The sequence below is a fragment of the Talpa occidentalis genome, unplaced genomic scaffold (assembly GCF_014898055.3).
Source record: "Talpa occidentalis isolate TD23 unplaced genomic scaffold, MPIMG_talOcc4v2.1, whole genome shotgun sequence".
Lineage (NCBI taxonomy): Eukaryota > Metazoa > Chordata > Mammalia > Eulipotyphla > Talpidae > Talpa > Talpa occidentalis.
In genome coordinates, this window is record NW_026555331.1 from 30179672 (window position 1) to 30194920 (window position 15249).

Consider the following 15249-nt stretch of genomic DNA (forward strand, 5'->3'; position numbering starts at 1 on the left):
TTTCCTAACTAAAACACATCTGTAGTCTCTTTTGCCAAAAATGGTAACATTCACAGATTTAGGAGATTGATTGCAGAATTTTTGATGGGGAGGGAAAGAGCTACGGGAAATCCAGGCCTCACAAACCCCTTCAGAAATGTCTCTTCTTTTAAAGTCTTCCCGAGGATGGGTAACAGACAGTCACAGACACTGTGCTCTGGGAAATCCAGAACCGGCCAATTGTCTGAGAGTAGGAATTGGTGGACCTCAAAAGAGAAAACATTTATTCCCTTGTGTGTGGAAATTCCTCAAAACTGTGAGTGTCCATTCATAAACAGCTGTTGAGTTATCATTATCAAATAGTCTCGATTGTGGACACTTGTTTGTAGACGGTTATGCAGAAGTGATACAGATTCACCATTCCTTTTGAATCTGGGCAGGCTCTATGACTGCTTTGATCAGGTTCAGCCTTAAGAAGTCAGATCAGGGCCTCCCTGGTGGCACAAGGGGTTAAGACGCAACCTATGAAGCTATTCGCATACACTACTGCGCGAGTTCCATCCCTGGCCAGGGAGCTACCCACATGGCGTAGCAGACCTCTCCTGACTTGCCCGCTGCTCCCCTCAGTAGTGCATTTCAGTCAACCCTCCTTTTCTGCTCCCCACTCTGTCTCTGGTGAATGCTCTCACCACCACCCCTACCCGCCGCACCTCTGGCCTATACCCCAGTTCTTGTATGCATAAATAATCTTTTTTAAAAATAGTCAGATCACTTTCACTTCCTGTCTATCAAAATATTGGCTCTGAGAGCCCTGATCCTCCATGTAGGGAATCCAACTACTTTGCTGGAGAGACCACAGGGATAGGTCAGAGATCACTGAGAAAAGAAGAAAGGCGTAGCCAAGCAGTCTTCCAGCTGCCCCTGCCAGGCACCAGGTGTGTAAGTAAGCTGTCTTGGGCCCTCCAGCTGCTAGCTGAATACAGAATGTCCTGATCCACATCCAGGGAGCAGGAGCGTCACCCTTTCAAATCCTTCCTGAATCATTGACCCACAAAATTGTGAGGCATACGAAAGTAGTTATAGTGTTAAACCTTAGGTTTGGGGGCCGTCTGTGTTGCAGCAATAGATCGTGGGTATAGAACTTGGCGATCACCACATACTCTGTGCTAGTGGCTCCATAGGATATGTGGGTAGAGATTCAGGCAGCATGCATCCACAAATCCCAGCTCTTAGTATCATCAGCGAGTGTTGATCTTGGACCTTTCCTCCTACATAGTGATAAACTGATAAATTGACTCATCTTAGAAGTGGGGATAATGGAAATGGGGAGTCACAGGAGTTGTTTGGAGTGGCAAACAGAACAAGAAGAGCTTTGTAATCCGAGAACGCCTATCCTGATGTCGTAGTCAGTAGTGGTAGTCATAGTAACAGTATAACAGGAGATATTAAATGGAGAATAGTCACTCTCTGCTCGCTTTAATACTGTCTTCAATGTGGGTGTTAAGGTTTAAAGTAATTTGACTTTGCATCATAACTCATTTTCAGCCTGTTAGGGGAAAGAAAGGACAAGGAAAAATGAAACCAATTTGGGTTTTTTTTTCTTCCCAGTAAGTTTGGGATCTAACGTGTTACTTGCTAATGCCTTATGTAATTGTGGATTATGTAATTTGTGGACAAATGTAGTCTCTTCCTGTCCTGAGCTGACCCTTCTCTCTCTTGCCTCCTCTGATCCACGTGCAATTTTATGTGCCCTGCCAATACAGTGAAATAACAATGTATTTTGTAGACTTCACTTGAGCCTGTGACTACTTATTTAAAATCAATTGCCCTTCAGAAAGCTTGATCAAGCCTCATACAAATAATGATTAAAGACTGGAGTGGAATAAGCCCATCTCTCTTGAGAAAACAGTTCATGCAATCAAGGAGTAAACTTGAGCCCAGAGAACAGCCAGCACAAGCCATGCTCAGAAGCTGCTGTTGAAGATATTTTGAGTTTATTCGGCACATAGTGAGGTCTGGAAGATATTAGAAGCTGAAATTCAAAGGCTGTCGGAAGTCACATCAGCACAGCCTCTGGGACCCAAGGTCTTTGGTTACAAGATATGGTAGTTGTTCTCAAACAGCTGAGACAAAATACACAAATGCACATGCTTCTCCCTTGTGGAGTAAGATTCTTGGGATGAATGTCCAATTTTGAATTTTAAAGACTGGTTTGGAATTTTGATATGATTGCAGCCATATGCCCATAGGCATTGCTCATGCTGACTAGCTGATGCTGACAGAAAATAGAAAAAAATGTACAGACTTGAAAAAAATTAAAACAGGCCTGCAATTGCTGGACTCCCGCAGGATTGCTTACTTTTTGAGAAGTAAGAAGAGACTACAAAGGTAGCCCAGGGCATTCGCTTCAGGTTTTTACAAAGGTAGCCCAGGGCATTCGCTTCAGGTTTTTACCTTTTTTGGCTTGTGGAAGTTTCTGTAAATGTAGGTGACACAGCTCTTCCAGGATCTTCATGATGCCATCCTCCAAGGGCTGGGTTTCTTGCTGCAAAGGGGGACAGGCTGTGTGCCCTGGGCTAGACATGGAGCTCCCATCCGGTCCACGGGCTGGAGAGAGGGGAAATTGCCAACACTGTGTTCCCTGGCTGTGATCTGTGTTTGTTTAGGCTGAAAGAGGAACAGAAGTGTTCCTTTCTCCCAGCAAAGGTGAAATTTCTCAAGACCAAATTCACTGACATGCAAAGATTACACCCCCGAAGGAGCCAAGCCACAGAATACAGGAAGTAGCAGTTGAGTGCCCCAGAGGAAGACGCAGCTGTGAACTGACAAACCAGCGCTGGGCACACATGGGTGGAAGCTAGGAGGGCTGAGACTCACATGAGGAGCCCAACGGATACCTGGGGAGGCAGGACAGGGCGGCAGTGAAAAGGCAGGAACTTGGGAGAGGTATACTTGACTCGGCCATTCGCAGGTGCTTTGGCCAATCCCCTGACTTATCTGAGATAAAGTTTCCTCATTGAAAGAATGGGGTCATCTCCAGTCCAGGGGTTGTTTTGTTATAGGACATGGAGAGGGGCAGCCCAAACCCCGCAAACCTGCCTATTCTAAATGGGTTCTGCCATCCGCCGCATCAACACAAAACATATGAGACTTTAATGGGAAGGAACTTTAATAAAACTAGGAAACAATACAGGTAAGGCAAAGAGTCTAGTTTCTAAATGAAGCACCCAAAGTTACCCGTCCCCTCGTGGGTAAAAGTCCATCCATATGGGATTGGCCCAGAGCAAGGCCCCAAAGCCTGCCACAAGTCTAAAGCATCTTCCAGTGGGGACCCACAGAAAAGGGCCAGAAACAATCAGACAAGCCCGGAAGGAAAAGAGCAAAATCAACATCCAGATAAAAGCTGCCATGGTCACCTCCCCACGGGTCTCACCCACATCTGTGTCACCCAGTCCACAACCAAAAGACAAACGCAGTTTCTTCACGTGTCTCTAGGCTCCATGCGCCTCCTCCAGGTCTCCTGGCTCCATCCTGCTTCCTTCCTCAGTCTCTTCTGCCGCTTCTCCTCTTCCTGCTCAGCTCCACCTTCCCTTAGGTGGGGCAGGGAACCTCCCCCTTTCCTGGAGACCACCCTGTTACAATCCCCCCCTTTTAATTTTTATTCCACCATATCTATGGTGGCACAGATGTCATGGTGTAATTTTAGGAGACAGTCTTTTTTTCAGGGTTACAATGTGTGTAAGAGAAGCAGCAATTAGTCAGCAGCATTGTCCATGTATGTCCAGTATGACAGTTTTCCATTACTTGAAAATAGTCCATTATACAAGCCAAAAGAAAAAAAACTGGAGCGTTAGCTAAAACAAGAAAGCAAATATATCAAAATCACAGGGAAAAAATGTTAAAATGGTTCAACTTATGTAAAACACAAATTTTCTCAACCTTGATCCCAAACTTTCAATAGCATAGCAAAAGTTTGCAAACTAAATCTACTTTTAAGCCATTTTTCCTATTTTTGCATAAAATCACAGGGCAGAAAATAACTAACAGCAATTTTAGCTGGCTTTGTTGAAATACCCCATATAGGATCAGAGCGAACCGGCGGCATCCAGTCGATGTAGGCTTCAGGTACAAAGTTGGTCTCATCAGACTCCACCTGGGCTTTCCTCTTCTCGAGGGTACCAGGGCTTTTCCGTTGGCCGGGTTGTCCAGTCCTGCCAATGGAGGCAAGCTTCCTCACCTTCTTTGGAGGTCTCTGGAACCCTACAAACAGGTTCTCCTCTTCTTGGTTCAGCCCTTTTTCAACTTTTTGGAAGAATTCCACACAAAGCCACACAATCAAACTCACGTCCAATTTTTGTTAAAACAGACAAAATCCCTATGGAAGTTATGCAAAAACAGACTCTAAGATAAGTAGCAAAAATTACTACCACTATTTGTATGCTGTGTTGGTATCAAGGGGAGAGAAAATGTGACAAGTTAGCTTTGCTGGAAAAAAATTGCAACCTTGATGCAGATCCTGGTTACTCAAAACAAAACAAAACAAAACTTTGTGGATTCAGGACAAAATGCATAAAAAAATTACCAGTATTATGTCAAAGAAAACTTGTAAATGTCAGGTGTATTTCCAGGTCTATTCAGTCCTTTGTAGGAAAGTTTTTCACTCTCAACAGTTCCATCAATAGGAATCTGTTGAGACCTTTTCTCCCTATATTTCCAGAAACAATTTCTGTAGATGTGAAACAATTGAATTATACAATATTACAAGGTGACAATCACCATTGACAATTTACATACATACCAGATACTGAGAGGTTTTTTCATACACATTTTAGAAAACTACTGTTAACATTTTGTACATACCAAAGTTTTACCATTTTCCCAAGTGACAATGCTTCCCTTCCAGTTTTACTTCATTAGGTAAAAGCCAAATAGAACAAATTCATCTAATGCCTTCCCAGGAGGAAAGGGAGAAACTTTGTGGAGTGTCTCAGGAGCTCTACTGAGGTTCCACAAAATTTTCTTGCATCAGCCAAATGACAGGCTACCAAATTTGTACTTGAATTTTGATTTCTGGGAGGCTTTGCCATAAATATCAGAAAATTAACAGAAACAACAATATTCAATGTCTATGAAGGCACCGGCTTAGTTCAGTAGCACAATGTTGACAATCAAACCATAACCTTTAGTTTTTTTCATAACTGGAGACTCTTTTTTTTTTCAACGTCTATGGGCACCATGTATACCAATTTGTCAATCACTGGAGGCCAAGACAGACGCAGGGACATACTGACATAGAACATATAGACAAAGACATTTTTTTTTTTAGTTATGCCACGTAGAATATGTTATGTAACTGCAGTTTTACTCCATAGGCTCAGAAAAAAAAATGTCAAAGTCCAAAAAAAAATGTGGAGTGTTGCTGACAGAAAAATTTCCAGTTGTCATCCTGTAACAGGGTGGTCTCCAGGAAAGGGGGAGGTTCCCTGCCCCACCCAAGGGAGGGTGGAGCAGAGCAGGAAGAGGAGAAGCTGGAGAAGAGACTGAGGAAGGAAGCAGGATGGAGCCAGGAGACCTGGAGGAGGCGCATGGAGCCTAGAGACATGTGAAGAAACTGCGCTTGTCTTTTGGTCGTGGACTAGGTGACACAGATGTGGGTGAGACCCGTGGGGAGGTGACAATGGCAGCTTTTATCTTGATGTTGATTTTGCTCTTTTCCTTCCGGGCTTGTCTGGTTGTTTCTGGCCCTTTTCTGTGGGTCCCCACTGGAAGATGCTTTATACTTGTGGCAGGCTTTGGGGCCTTGCTCTGGGCCAATCCCATTTGGATGGACTTTTACCCACAACGGTACGGCTAACTTTGGGTGCTTCATTTAGAAACTAGATTCTTTGCCTTACCTGTGTTGTTTCCTAGTTTTATTAAAGTTCCTTCCCATTAAAGTCTCATATGTTTTGTGTTGATGCGGCGGATGGCAGAACCCATTTAGAATAGGCAGGTTTGCGGGGTTTGGGCAGCCCCTCTCCCTGTCCTATAACAATCCTACAAACCTAAGACTTTGGAAATAGGAAGAAAAAGTTTTATTAATCACAAGAGTTACATGACCTTGTTTATCACCTTAGGGTTTTCAGTGTTGAAGACTTTTTATTAGAAGTCAATCCTGGGGTATTTTGTACAGCAACTGAAAGAATAAAAGTAACAGTTAACTTTTAAGCAAAAGGAGTCATCTCTTGTTAGCCACCAAGCAGGCACTCCTTTGGTTTTCTGGAATAGAACCTGAAAAAGCAAAATCAAAATATCAGTAATTAACTTTCAATTAAAAGGAGTCATCTCCTTACTTCTGTTAGCCACTCTGGGACAGAAGCTGAAAGAGCTGATTCAACTTCTAAGCACAGATTACACCTCCCCCACACTGGGAGGGACAACAACACAGGTATGAAAACCTGGTACAGTTATATGATGCACCCTAAAGAGTGCTTTCCATAACAGACCTTCCTCAGTAGGAAGCAGAAACTTAAAATCTTGTCTTACACCAGCAATTGAACGAATCCAGTATTCAAAATGGCAAACATGCCCAAAACAAATTGTGTAGACAAAATTCGCAGTAGCAAATCTTTTCAGACTCAAGACAAAATCTTGTTAATTTTTCTGATCCAGACTTTGCAAAAATTCAAGTTATCTCCAAGAATCCATCAAGGCTACCAGCAATTACCAGTTACTGCTTAAGGCTACTCTTTTCCTTAACACCCAGGCATACATTTGCTAATTTAAACACCACTGCTCCACAATTGGCTTGCAAAATCCATCAGGCAGAGAGCAGGAAGTAGCCAAAGACAAAGCAACATACCACTGAAGAACCATTATTGCCTTTAGAAATGCTAATGAGACAGCAGAGATTACAAAAAGAAAGAAAAAAAAAGTTCCAAAGTCCTAGCAACAAGAACATCTGAATTTTTTTTTTTTTTTTTTTTAGAGGCATGTTATTTATTTATTTATTTGTTTGTTTGCTTGCTTTTTGTTTATACATGCACTGGGTACAGTCAGAAGCGCGGGAGGGTGAGAGAATTCACCAGAGCCAGAGCGGGGAGCAGAGCAGGCAGAAGGACCGAAGTACACTGCTGAGGGGAGCAGCGGGTGGCAGGAGAGGTCTGCGCACCATGTGGGACCCTCCTCCGGTGGCCGGGGAGCAGCCGGGGATTGAACCGGCGCCGCTGAGGCTGCGGGCAGCTTCGCAACCCAGCGCTCAACCGCTGCGCCACCGGGGAGGCCCAAGAACATCTGAATTTTACAAGAGCACGCCAAGTGGCCTCAGACGCCATCTTTGATCTGGCCACATGGTCCTACGTACTGCCTAATCTTTTGAGTAAAACTGGCACAGAACAATTTCCACAAATTAAAATATCTTAGCAAGTCACTACAAACAAATTACACACAGACACACAGATCTTCACAAAGCCCAAGCCAGTTTTTCAACAGCAAATTGACATATGAAACAAACACACTGGAGAAACCAAAAATCACATTTACGCTTATGGTAGCCAGTGCCATAGGGAAGCCCAATTTCCCCATGGGGCTGACTAACCACGGATGGCTCTGTCCTAAATCTTCGTGGTCGCCGATTGTAACAGGGTGGTCCCCAGGAAAGGGGGAGGTTCCCTGCCCCACCCAAGGGAGGGTGGAGCTGAGCAGGAAGAGGAGAAGCAGCAGAAGAGACTGAGGAAGGAAGCAGGATGGAGCCAGGAGACCTGGAGGAGGCGCATGGAGCCTAGAGACATGTGAAGAAACTGCGCTTGTCTTTTGGTCGTGGACTGGGTGACACAGATGTGGGTGAGACCCGTGGGGAGGTGACAATGGCAGCTTTTATCTGGATGTTGATTTTGCTCTTTTCCTTCCGGGCTTGTCCGGTTGTTTGTGACCCTTTTCTGTGGGTCCCCACTGGAAGATGCTTTAGACTTGTGGCAGGCCTTGGGGCCTTGCTCTGGGCCGATCCCATTTGGATGGACTTTTACCCACGAGGGGACGGGTAACTTTGGGTGCTTCATTTAGAAACTAGACTCTTTGCCTTTCCTGTATTGTTTCCTAATTAAAGTTCCTTCCCATTAAAGTCTCCTATGTTTTGTGTTGATACGGCGGATGGCAGAACCCATTTAGAACAGGCAGGTTTGCGGGGTTTGGGCTGCCCCTCTCCCTGTCCTATAACAGTTTGAGGAGTCTATGTGAGAACACCTGTTGCAGTTCATGTTAATAGCATGGGGACAGGGTGCCTGTGAGGAGGGAAGGAGCCAAAGAAACCAGTAAAATCACTCATAATAAGTCATTCCCACCTTGGGGTGTGAGACAGAGCTCTACAAAAAGCTTATGGCCTCAATCAGGATTGTTCTGCGGTCCGAGGAGGGGATGTCCAGAGTGGTCTCAAGTATCAGAAGCATCATTAGCCTCCCTGAGCTTTGCAGCAAGGCAGGCCCAGCTTGGGACAGGAGGCCACAGTTAAACTAACACCACTCTTGTTGGGCATACTCTCAGTTCTTAATAGATGCTGCACAAATTTAACAATTCTAAATTCCAGGTTATGCTGCCTGCCCCATCTTCAGGTTCCCATCTGGCAAGATTTTGCCCATTAAGACCAATCACATTTGGGGGGTGGGAATTGTATGGGGACTATAACCAAGATGAAAATGCATACATTGTGCAAAAATGAAAAATGATGTAAAAAATATATAAAATTAAAAAAAAAATTAAAAAGATGAAAAAAAAAGACTAATCACATTTTCTGTAAATTGAACTTTATTTTTTTAAAAAGATTCATTTTATTTACTAAGGCATACAAGAGCTGGAGTATAGGCCAGAGGTGAGGAGGTGGTGAGAAGATTCACCAGAGACAGAGTGGGGAGCAGAACAGGCAGCTGTACTGAAATACACTGGTGAGGGGAGCAGGGGCGAGACAGGAGAGGGCTGCTGGCCCATGTGGGTTTCTCCCTGGCCCAGGATCTAACTCAGGCCTTAGCAATGGTAGCGCTGAGACTTAACCCCTTGGCCACCAGGAGGACCCTGTAAATTGAACTTTAAATGAATATTTGGAAAAAGGATTAAATAGCAGGTTTTTATTTCCCATTGCATTTTTTTGCAGCTGTTATTCCATCTCACCAGTCCCCAAAATAAATTTTTTTTTTTTTTGCTTTGAACCAAAAATTTCTTTCGAGAGTTGATGTACAAACGTTGACCTTTGTGGATTTGCAGAATCCTTTGGATATATTATTTATGAGCTCACAGATGCTGCATAGAGTTATAAGAGAGATGTCAAGAAGGTCAATGACAAAAACACTACCGGAAGTTTATTTCTGTTCAGGAGTATTTGTCTTTGAAGCCATTCTTTTCATTAACCACATATCACATCCAATGTTTATGTATGTACAGATACAAACATACATATCTACATGTATGTATGTGACTTCCAGAGCTTTATAGAATTTCTAAACATGTGAATCCTATATCTCAGCTTTACTATACTGGTCTGTATAATAGGGCAAACGAGAAACAACCTCACTTCTACTGTCTTCATAAAGTCTAGTCTATTCAGAAGACAAGGGGCAAATAATAATGAATATTATCTTTGCAATAATGTCTTTTTCCAAACCTATTCACTCACAAGATAATCACGGCAACCTTGTGACCTGGCAGGAGTAAGGAATGGTGTTAACACTAGAACAACATCACAGAGCTCTGGCGGATGTCAAAAACTAACAGCGACAAAGGAGGCTTGGAGTCTTGATCTCCTGTTTTTCTCTCTTACTAATGAACATTTTTTAAATTATTATTTTTGCTTTTCTTGCAAAAGTAATACATACTCCGGAAAAAAGTGAAAAATAGGAGAACAAAATTCGCTCATACAGAATTATTTTTGTATTCATTTCCTAGGTCAAAAGGGAAATTTTTGATCCAGAAAATAAATGACTATTCTAAGCTCTGCTGTAGAAGATACCTGTACTTCACAACCTTCATTAATTGAACTCTCACACTGATCCTAGTTTGCATTTGGGGAGACAGGTGACTGCCCACACAGCGTGAGCTGAGTGGCATCCAAAGAGAGCCATTTGTGCCCACTCCCTACTTCTAGAGCCATTATTAAGTCACTTTTAGGCTAAGTAATTGTGTCTCCAGAAGGCAGACTCCTATTAACTGCAAAGCAGTCTCTCTTGAGATGAGTAACTCATTAGCACCCAATTAACAGATGAGTTTCTCAATTCACTGGCCCAGAACGAGGGATATAGGATGGAGATCTGTTACACTGGTGTTAGAGGTCTTTTTAGAACCTAACAAAGGCATGTGGTCTCTCTGGTAGATGTGGGAAGGATGATTAGGGCTCAGTCCTTTGAGGTCACCATTATTGGACATTACTGCTGCAGACTGTATTTTTCAAAAAGGATGTATGTATCCCATCCCATAGGCTCGGCTCCCAGGGGACTGATGCCCTGCCCACTGAGGGGCGGGGTCTGTTTTCACACCTCTTGAATCCTGGGCACCAGCCTGTGACTCTGCCCACTGGAGGAAAGTGGAAGCGATGCTAGAGACTTGAGAATCTAGGTGGAATACTGCTTCTGCCCAGTGTTCGGCCTCTCACTCCTTTCTCCATCGCCCTCTCAATATTCACTTTGGGAACCCAGATACCATGCAGTGAGGAAGCCCAAATTAGTTTAAGTAGGGACACAGGGAGAGGGGCAGACACCAGCCTCAGTCACCAGCCCGCATCCGCCACCAACCATGTGAATAAATGAGCCTTTAGAAAAGTCCAGCCCCCAGTGGAGGCCCAATTGTGGTGCAGAGACAAGCAAGTCATTCTCATTCCAGCTTTCATCTCTGGAATTCTGTGACGCTCTCCCTAAACATACATCTAGTTCCTGCTGGTCACGTGACCACCAGAGGTGAGGGTTGCATGTGTAGGTACTTGGCAAACACCATGGAATGAATGTGCCTGCTAGGCATTTCCACCCACCTGACAACAGCAACAAAGGGGGCGTCTTCACTTTCATCTTCTGGATGTGCCAGTCCTCGAGGGGCAGCCAGCCTGCATCACTAGTAGATAAATTATCTGATCCCCTGAGTGGAGTATGGTCAGTGACCCAGAAATGTTCTCTTTGTACAAATTCAGATGTCTTTAACTGTAAACAACAAAAAATCTTGGGTAAAAGTAACCTGAACAACAAGAAAAACTGATGATCTCATCTAAGCAGAAGCAGGGAGAGGGAGGAAGGCCTAGGATTGTTCATTTTGGGACTCATAATGGCACCAGTGCTCAGATTTTCATTAAGGAAAACTCCAGCGTGTACCTCCCGCCCCAGCTTTTATCTTCCATCTCATCTCAATGGTCAGATTTAGAGCTCGACCACACCTAAACCAATCACTGACAGGGAGTAGAATTACCATCACTTACACAAATCAGCCTTCACCTGAAAACTCCTTCAAATGCGCCAAACTGGGAGAACAGGGAAGAAAGGGAAAGTGTAGTGTAGCAGTTACTCTCAAAAACTCCCATCAATGAACACATGCAATTTTACCAAATAAATATTGGGTAGGATCAAACAATAAGAATGGAACAAAGAAAAAACAAGGATACATGAAATAGAACTTGAAATATCATTAAGTACCAGGACATCCTCTAGACTTGCTGAGCATAAATCAACAACCTAGGTTGAGTCATCAGAGCAGATGTCTCAGAAATTGCAAATGGTAACCTGTGGTCAAATGTGTCCATGGATATGTTCTGTTTGGGCCTTCATACTATTTGTTTTTTCAACTGGTTGGTTGCTGTTCTTAAAAATTGGGGTATTTCACATTGTTTTAAACTATCTCTGGTATCACATTTTTTTAAAAAGACTTATTTAGGGGGCCTCCCCGGCGGCGCAGCGGTTGAGCGCTGGGTTGCGAAGCTGCCCGCGGCCTCTGCGGCGCCGGTTCGATCTCCGGCTGCTCCCCGGCCACTGGAGGAGGGTCCCACATGGCTCGCAGACTTCTGCCGCCCGCTGCTCCCCTCAGCAGTGTACTTTGGTCCTTCTGCCTGCTCTGCTCCCCTCTCTTGCTCTGGTGAATTCTCTCACCCTCCCACGCTTCTGACTCTACCCAGTGCATGTACAAATAAACAAACAAACAAACAAATAAATAAAAAAATAAAAATACATGCCTCTTAAAAAAAAAAAAAAGACTTATTTATTTATGCATACAAGAACTGGGGTATAGGCCAGAGGTGTGGAGCATGAAAGGATTCACGAGAGTCAGAGAGGGGAGCAGAACAAGCGGATGACTGAAATACACTGTTGAGGGGAGCAGCGGGCGAGTCAGGAGAGGTCTGCCGTGCCATGTGTGTTGCTTCCTGGCCTGCTGAGGAATGGAACTCGCTCTGCAGTGACAGGTGATAGCTTGCTAGTGCTGTATTTAACCTCTGCACCACCAGAGAGGCCCCTCTCTGGTACCCCATTTTAAAAAATCAGAAGATACAGCAACACAATGGGCCTGCTTTCCCCTTTGCCCTGTGGCATCTCAGCTGGGTCTGATGCAGCCCACCCACCCCCACCAACCACACACCTACTCTCCAGTTTCCCCACGGGGCCTATGGACCTCTAAATGTGCAACACCAGTGATATTTCCAGCATCATTAGGATAGAAAGCACCCAGTTCCCCAGGAGAACATGAGTGTCTGATTCTAAGCCTGGACCGACCTCATAAGCGACCACTGTGGAATGTAATGACCACCCCACCTCATCCTCATTGTAGATCCCTTGAAGAGCCTCAAGAAATTGTTTTATTATAAAGCTTTTTACACAAATCAGACCAAAAATGGAGGGAGTAGGCATATGGGCAGAAAAGAGAGGGGCATGAATTCTTCTTGCCACTCAAGGATAATTTTCCAAGAGAAGGTTTCTAAAGGCACTTTCATTTGGAGGCGGCTGGATTTAATGTAGAAGAAGAATCTGTGCCCGCAGTTGAGATTAAAGAAATAGGAATCGGTTTGGAATTAAGACTAGATTTGGAGAAGGATTCTCACTCTGAGAACAATTTCACAATCTGTTGCCATTTTGATCCTCTGAATTTTTTTCACTCCACAGTTAAAGAGGTCTTGGATTGAAAGAGATACTTTCTTCTAATCCAGTTTTTCATAGCAGCCATATGTCTTCCGGTCAAGAAATGTTCACTGATTCCAGTAAGGGATTAAAAAATTTAAGACAGAATTTTTCAGTCATGTTGCTTTAAATATGAAACCCTTTCCCTTAAATCAGGTAAAGACGGCCACAAACAGATGTTCAGGCAGATGGGGCTTATCTGATTTCCTGTCCGTCTGCACCCCCACACTGCAGGCTCTCTGGAAAGGTTAGAAAATAACGACTCAGGAAGCCAAGAATGTGAATTATGTGACTTGCAGCCCGGATCTAGCCCATGTGTGGTTATTGTTCAACCCACCACAGCAGGCCTGGAAACAAAACGCCATCTTGCTTTATAAAATGGGATTTTTTGGTAATACATTTGTGTTTGTGAAGTAATCCATTCCAGAGAGACAGAGACAGACAGAAAGAATCAGAGCGATTAGACTCCAATCAGCTGGCTTGCCTTTGACTCCCTGCCTGACTCGCCTGCCTCTGACTGGCCAGCATACACTGCTTCACACTTACCCACCAACAGTCACCTACACGGTCACCATCTGAACGACGAAGAGCCTCTGTGGAACTGGGGCAGGAAGCCAATATACCAAGATGTTAGTTAAAGCAATTGGAAACCCATTATCACATTGCATGCTTCAGCAAGCTCTTTAACTGCAGAGAGGTGAGCACAGGCGCTGTCCTCACAGTGCAGCCAGTAGAGACAACTGCTGTCCACCTGGACCGTGAGCAGTGGGAGGGCCTCCTGACCTTCAGGAGGGACCGGCAGATCCAGGAGAGGAAAGACAGAGAAGCTCAAAGGTGAACTGAGACTGGGGTGGCCAAGATCAAACCTCATTCAGCTTGGGTTGACCAGAAAGTTCAGTCCCTCCCTTCTCTCACTTCTTTCTCTGTGCAGGGTAATTCAGCATATGCTTTTGAGGTTCATTTTGACAAGATATTGCTAAAGTAGAGATACTTGAGGAAGAGGAAAAAGTCCTCTGGTGGTGATAAAAAAGGCTATAAAAAAGATTTAGGACTCTGGAAGGAGACAGCCCAGCTTTGAAACTTGGCTTGTGTGATCACGGGTCACCTTTTAACTGCTTTTTGACTCAGTTTATCTCTTTGTACAAAGGCTATAATTATAGTCCCTAGAAGTATAGCAAAAAATTACTATAAAGACAAAAATGAGATTGTATGGGTAAATCAGGATGCAAAAAACTACACACAAAAAGACTCATATAATGTTAATTAATTCCTACTCTTACCTAGCCTGACCAACTCATCCCTGAAATGGACTTGAGTATGCACAAAAATAGCTGAAATTGACATGAAAATATAAAACGCATTCTTTTTAAAAAAAAATCATTTAATAACTTTTTTTGTCTTAGAAATAGGGTATAGGCCAGAGATGCAGTGGGGTGAGAGAATTCACCAGATCCAGAGTGGGGAGCAGAACAGCCAGATCTATTGAAATACACTGGTAAGGGGACCAGTAGGCAAGCTGCTGCGCCATGTGTGGGTTAGCTCTCAGGCCGGGGATTGAACTCAGGCCATAGTGGCGATAGTACGGAGACTTAATACCTAGGCCACCAGGAAGGCCACTAAAACACATTCTTGATTACATTCAGCAAAAACAAGAAGTCAAATGAGAGACTCTTTCCGACATATCTTAATAAAGTATTGAATGCTATACAAATTTCAGCCCACAAAATTGATTTCAAAAAGGTCTGGTTTTTATCGCTTCTCGGCCTTTTGGCTAAGATCAAGTGTAGTATCAAAAAGGTCTGGTTTTTTCAGCTGATGGAGGGAAAAATCAAGTCAGAAAGTATTTGAAATTGTGTTCCTACCACATGCCTACCATTGCAGAGGAAAAAAATGTAATAGCAATTACATAATTAGTACATTTTGTATACCAGTTACTGCCTACAAATTATCTTTATCCCATTCAATCCTTCAAGCTAATATTATCTCCACTTTAAAATGAGGGAAGTGAGACACAGAAGTTAAAGAACTTAGCCAAATTACACCATCAATAAAGGACTGAGCTGGAACTGGAACCCAATCTGTGTGATGATGACAGTGGTGAAGATGCTCGTATAGACTGAGTGCTTCCTCAATGTCAGGCCATGAGCAGCCTCCCCCTGCATTG

General features: G+C 43.8%; 1 non-coding gene across 1 annotated transcript; it reads left to right on the forward strand.

The window, feature by feature from the left end:
* Positions 1 to 14836: 14836 nt before the first annotated feature.
* Positions 14837 to 15018, forward strand: LOC119252152 (U2 spliceosomal RNA). The gene has a single exon (XR_005126733.1). It is a non-coding gene; the product is annotated as a U2 spliceosomal RNA (small nuclear RNA).
* Positions 15019 to 15249: the final 231 nt, after the last annotated feature.